Genomic DNA, 6,522 nt, shown 5'->3' with positions numbered 1-6,522 from the left:
CTCAAATTAAACCAATGTTTGACTACTTGTCATTGCATGGGTGAAAAATTACTCCTGCCTTTGCCTCCACATAGGTGCATCTTTCCCCTATTTCTTCAATTCCCACTCCGTCTTCTGTCAAGCCTGAACCTGCCTAGTGAGTGTTACTTCTAACATTGCTCAGAGGAGTTTCTGGAATGGAAAGCTGTGACTGCAACACATTTCTGCCTTTTCTTCCCCTTTTGGAAAAGGGTTAAGCCACAAATGAGAAAAATAACTCAATCTGAGAACGATACGTTTAATTACTTACAAGTCACTCCTAGATTTCTCCCTCTAAATTATTCTCTTGCCCACAGATACCTGAGGAAACCTCACCAACATCTACTTATAGGAAATAGCCCTCCTTATCCATGGCTTCTGCATCCGTAGGCTCAACCAACCGAGGATTGAAAATACTTAACTTGTACAGACTTTTTCTCTTGTCATTATTATCTAAATCATAAAGTATAATGACTATTTACATAGTCTTCACATTGTATTGTGTATTGCAAATAATCTAGAGATAATTTAAAATGTACAAAAATGTGTGCATAGGTTATACGCCAATTCTACACCGTTTTATATCAGGGAGTTGAACAGCCCTGTGTTTTGGTAACCAAGGGGGTCCTGGAACCAATCTGCCTCAATACCAAGGGATGACTATACCCATTTTAATACTTAGAATAAAACTATTGTTCTTCCAAGGCAAGAGTGATATCAGATACCGCAAGTAACTGTTATTAGCAGTCACTTTTATAGTGTAACTTTGAACTTAGAAACAAATGGACTTGAGAAAAGCCTTTAGGAGCCTGTAACCTATTCATAAGTAGAAAGGCTGTACATACCTGGTTGAGGATTTCTGTGGGTAGGAACATGTAGTATCTAATCAAAAAGCAAACATTTTCTTTTTTTTTCTGTGAGACAGAGTCTCGCTCTGTTGCCCAGGCTGGAGTGCAGTGGCGCTATCTCGGCTCACTGCAACCTCCGTCACCTGGATTCAAGCAATTCTCCTACCTCAGCCTCCCGAGTAGCCTCCTGAGTAGGCGCCCACCACCACGTCCAGCTAATTTTTTTTTTCATTTTTAGTAGAGACAGGGTTTCACCACGTTGGGCAGGCTGGTCTCGAACTCCTGACCTCAGGCGATCCACCCACCTCGGCCTCCCAAAGTGCTGGGATTACAGGCATGAGGCACCATGCACAGCCCAAACATTTTCTTAGAAATGTTTATGTGAGATATACAACATTCTTCTCTCAAACATTTTTCTACACTCTTTTCCCAAGATTATTGCTGTTTTTTTCAATAAAGAGACAATTATTACCTTTTAAATGTAGCCAAAATATATAGACAGGTGGTGCTGTTTCTGAAATGTAAGATGGAAGATCTGGCAAGGTAATACCACTCTGTTTTCTGTCATATTCTAATACCCTGCACAAAATTTCTATTTTTTCTAAAGAGCATTAATAGTAGACAAAATAGCAAGTCAGTTGAGTTATGTCCAAGTCACTGTCTGTGTGTCTCTGCCCCACCAACTTCCACCATTCCTTGCAGAGAATATACAGAAAAAGACAACACAAGGTTGAATTCCGAGTAGCCATTTGAGAGGAGTCCATAAAATAACAATTTTATAATAATTATTTGGTGGTGAAGGCAGACTCCCTCTCAGAACATTTCCTGCTTGAAGAAATGAAGGTGAGGATTCTTTGGAAGTAGAATCATGTGCAGAAAAATTCTTCTAGGCTATCTTATCTGAAGACCTAGAGTAGCAGAACCTCTTTTCTTTGGCCTCAGCAATGCTATGTTGTATAAGCATGGGATATCCTTAAAGTTAGAAGTCCCCTGGTTGTGGTTGGTTGATTGTAAGACACCATGCTTAGCAGCTCCTAGGACAGCTGTCAAGCAGCAGAGTCTGTGGACCATAGGAAAGCAACTACAGCAACAGCAGGGAACTGGGTCATACGTAGATTAGAAGAAGCTTCAGGCAAAAAGGACAAATTCTATTCCTGACTGCCACTTGTCTTTTGCATCTTGAACCCCAACTTCTTGAACTATAAAACCTGATCTGTGCATATAGGCTTCACAGTAGCTATAAGATAAAATAAGATGACTCATGTAAAAATATTCTCTGTAAATCTTTCTCTAAAATGTAAAGGGCTGGAAAAATATCTGTTGTCATAATTATTATATTATTATACTGCATTAGTTCTTTTACTTAATTTTTCTGTAATTCTCTTGTAGATATTATCAATGTTTTAAAATAGTTTATCAACCTATTTCTGAAATGTGGGTTTATTAGGCTGTAAAATTCACCAGCATTTATATAATTTAATATAATTTTAAGCTTTTAAATATTTCATTTTCAACTTGAAGAGCCCTTCTGAAAATATTTCTGAACTTCTGATACACTTAAGAAATTATCTTTTGGGATCAGGTAAACAGTCAATGCTAAAGACATAGTTCTTCACTAAAAATTCTGTGGTTCCCTGTTGATAAGCCCCACTCCCAGAGTCAGTGAGACCCAAGAATTTGCATATTTAAGAAGAAACCACCACCATTTTTTTTTTTTTTTTTTTTTTGAGATGGAGCCTCGCCCTGTCACCCAGGCTGGAGTGCAATGGCACAATCTTGGCTCACTGCAACCTCTGCCTCCCAGGTTCAAATGATACGCCTCAGCCTCCCGAGTGGCTGGGATTACAGGCGCCCACCACCATGCCCAGCTAATTTTTGTATTTTTAGTAGAGACAGGGTTTCACCATGTTGGCCAGGCTGGTCTCGAACTCCTGACCTCGTGATCTGCCCACCACAGCATCCCAAAGCGCTGGTATTGCGGGAGTGAGCCACCACGCCCGGTCTAAACTAACTTGATAATAAGAGTTACTCAAGGTGCTTAATAAGTTCTCAAGCACTTTAAGAATTACTCAAGGTGGCAGGGCACAGTGGCTCATGCCTGTAATCCCACACTTTGGGAGGGGAAGGCAGGCTGATCACTTGAGCCCAGGAGTTCAAGACCAGCTTGGGAAACATGACAAAACCCATCTCTACAAAAAAATACAAAAATTAGCAAGGCATGGTATCACACACCTGCTGTTCCAGCTACTTGGGAGGCTGAGGTGGGAGGATCATCTGAGCCCGGGGAGGTCGAGGCTGCAGTGAGCAGTGATTGCACCACTGCACTCTAGCCTGGGTGACAGAGTGAGACCCTGTCTCAAAAACAAAAAAAAATTACTCAAGGTGTTTAATAAATATACAGATAACCAGGCCTCTTCCTGGAAAATCTGTTTAAGTAGATTTGAGTTAAAACCCAGGAATCTGCATCTTTAACAGGCACCCCAAGTGACTGCTATCATAGACACACATTTTTTTTTTTTTTTGAGATGGAGCCTTGCTCTGTCACCAGGCTGGAGTGCAGTGGAGTGATCTTGGCTCACCGCAACCTCCGCCTCCTGGGTTCAAGCGATTCTCCTGCCTCAGCATCCTGAGTAGCTGGGATTACAGGGGCCCGCCACCACACCCAGCTAATTTTTTGTAGTTTTAGTAGAGATGGGGTTTCACTATGTTGGCCAGGCTGGTGTTGAATGGCTGACCTCGTGTTCCACCCGCCTCGGCCTCCCAAACTGCTGGGATTACAAGTGTGAGCCACCACGTCCAGACCAGCCATAGACACACATTTTTAGACCACATGTTAAAAAACACTGGTAAGAAAAACATTTTTTATTACAAAAGTAGGAGCACCGTTCAGGACTCTTTTCAGAATTAACGCTTATTAAACAGAGTTAGTGTAACTATTGATTACTCTTACATACATGGATTAAAAAGAAATAATTTTCGGGGAAATATTATTTGTCCAATGAAAGACACTGGGTATGTATTTAACAGTGAATGATGTAAAAACTGGAAATAGATAATATTGTCAACTCTAGCCAGCTCTGTCTTATACGAGCATTTTACCTGATACTGTCTTTCCCATCACAGATGGATTTATCCCAATTTTTACTTATCCCCATTCCAAAAATCTGACAAGATCTGGCCTGATTAACAATCATCGCTCCACAAGAAAAGTCACACTTGACTTCTACTTAAGTTAGAAACTTTGTGCCATTTGGAGGTTCACAGTGCTGTATTTGAACAAGTCAGGTATGAGAAAGGGTCAAGAGATAAGATTCTCTTTAAGTTCTGCAAGCTGGATGATAGAAAACTCTATAATTATAAAGAAGTTCAGCTGCTTCCGGCAGAATAGGTGGAACTGATGAAGAGAACTGTAACTCTGAGTCATAGGACGGCTAAATATATTTTGAGCTAAAGGATAAGGAAATGTCTTTCTGAATAGTATGAAAAGACTCCAATTGGTAGTAGGTACATGGCTCCAATAACTGAAAGCATCTGAGAATAAAAGTATTCTATGAGCATCTCTAAACAGTTGTGTTTCATGGATGGCTTTCCAAGTTTTCCAACAGTTATTTTTTCGTGGATGGTCACAGAAGTGACCATCTCCTTCTGTAAATATAGAAATTGCTGGCCAGGCACGGTGGCTCACGCCTGTAATCCCAGCACTTTAGGAGGCCGAGGTGGACAGATCACCTGAGGTCGGGAGTTCAAGACCAGCCTGACCAACATGGATAAACCCCATCTCTTCTAAAAAATACAGAATTAGCTGGGCATGGTGGCGCATGCCTGTAATCCCAGCTACTCGAGAGGCTGAGGCAGGAGAATCGCTTAAAACCGGGAGGCGGAGGCTGTGGTGAGCCGAGATCACGCCATTGCCCTCCAGCTTGGGCAACAAGAGCGAAACTCCATCTCAATAAAAGAAAAAATACAGAGAGAAATTGCTTTTACTAAGCCCTCCCACACCCTGGCAGAATCAGTGAGCTATCCCTGACCACATGATTAACAGAGGTTTCCTCAGATAGGTTCTGCATCAGGGAGGTAGCCAAATCACATAGGAAAAGTCACCGCAAGGAGAAAAATTCTGAAACTTCAGTCGACACTACAGGTCTCATTATTATCTCTAGAGATAGTACTGATTTCTAAACAACGGGAGGTTGTAAATGGGTCAGCAGACAGATAACAGCTGACAGGCCAGTTCTTGAAGAATAGCAAATCATGGCACCCCCTAACATTTTAATCCCTTTTCACTTCTGTATTTCCTTAATATATATTTTATACTACTTTGTCCTATTATAAAAGTAGCATGCACATTGTCAGAAATTGAGAAAGTAGGGAAAATGAGAAGGGAAAAAATAACACCTTTGTAATCAATCATTTTCGACAAACTGCTTAAAATAACTGTTCAGTGCAGTGACATGGGAAAGATCTGTCGTATCTGAGAGTCGCAGGCGAGTGTGGAGGTTGAAAGGCAGCCTGAAGGGGTAAAGAAAGTATGTGTTCTTGTTGCTGTATGACTCTGTTCAATCTTCTTGCCTCTATTCCTACCCCCAAAGCCTTCCACTATGACCTTTGGAACTCCCAATCTATGTTGGCGAGTTCCTCTAAATTCTAAACCAGTGCTTCACCAGCAGTAATGTGCATTTGAATTACCTGCATGCCTTGTTAAAATGCACATTCTGATGTTGTAGGTGTGGGATGGAACCTGAAATTCTGCACTTCTACTTAGCTCCCAGGTGATGACAATGCTGCTGATCAGTGGGACACATTTTAAGTAGAAGGTCCCAAGCCACGTGTCAATTGATAGTTTCACCACCAAAACCTCATTTGAACCTGGCTGTTCTATGAGGACACTGCCTTCCCTTCACTCCATATTTCTCAAGCATCACTTCCAGACAATTATTTCCATCTACTTCACTTATGGAAAATACAGAACCAGTTCCTTGGAGGCTCATGTCTTCCAGTTATGCCGGCCCCTCCCCCTCTTTATGGCAATCATTTACCAACTCTTTGTCACTCTGCCTCATTCATTGAAGACTTTGGCATCTAGCAAGAGGTGTGGTAGGGAAAGACACAAAACAGAATTTTACAGGATAAGCTGAGTATTACTGAAGAAATTCACAAAACCTGCCTGCCAGATGTACATAATTTTAAATTCCTAGTTACTATGTAAGAGGTAATAGCTGTTCACAAAAATTTGTTCTGCCCTTTACAGTACAGAGTTAGAGAAAGAGAATAGCAGTCCTGACATCAGCGAGCTATCCTGGTTCTATCAGCTTGGCCTGGGTGTTGCTAGCAGCTGGCTTGTCACTCACAGAAAGGTCTTGATGTTCTCCTTTTGACCATGAGCAATATCATAGAACATCAACGTCAAACAAGGCCTCTCTGTTGCTGTATGACTCTGTTCAATCTTCTTGCCTCTATTCCTACCCCCAAAGCCACTCTGTGATGTGACCATGATGGATCAAGACAAAAACAAGACCACGCTATAGTCACATTTAAATACAAATAAATTATGAACATTGTGCAAGTCACAAAAATGATCAAGCATCCATTGATCCTGACCAATGTAAGTGATTACTGCTTCTTCACTAATTGCAGCCTTAGCCCGTTCTCGTCTTCA

This window comes from Symphalangus syndactylus, chromosome X (genome assembly GCF_028878055.3).
Source record: "Symphalangus syndactylus isolate Jambi chromosome X, NHGRI_mSymSyn1-v2.1_pri, whole genome shotgun sequence".
Classification (NCBI taxonomy): Eukaryota; Metazoa; Chordata; class Mammalia; order Primates; family Hylobatidae; genus Symphalangus; species Symphalangus syndactylus.
This window is presented reverse-complemented; position numbering follows the sequence as displayed.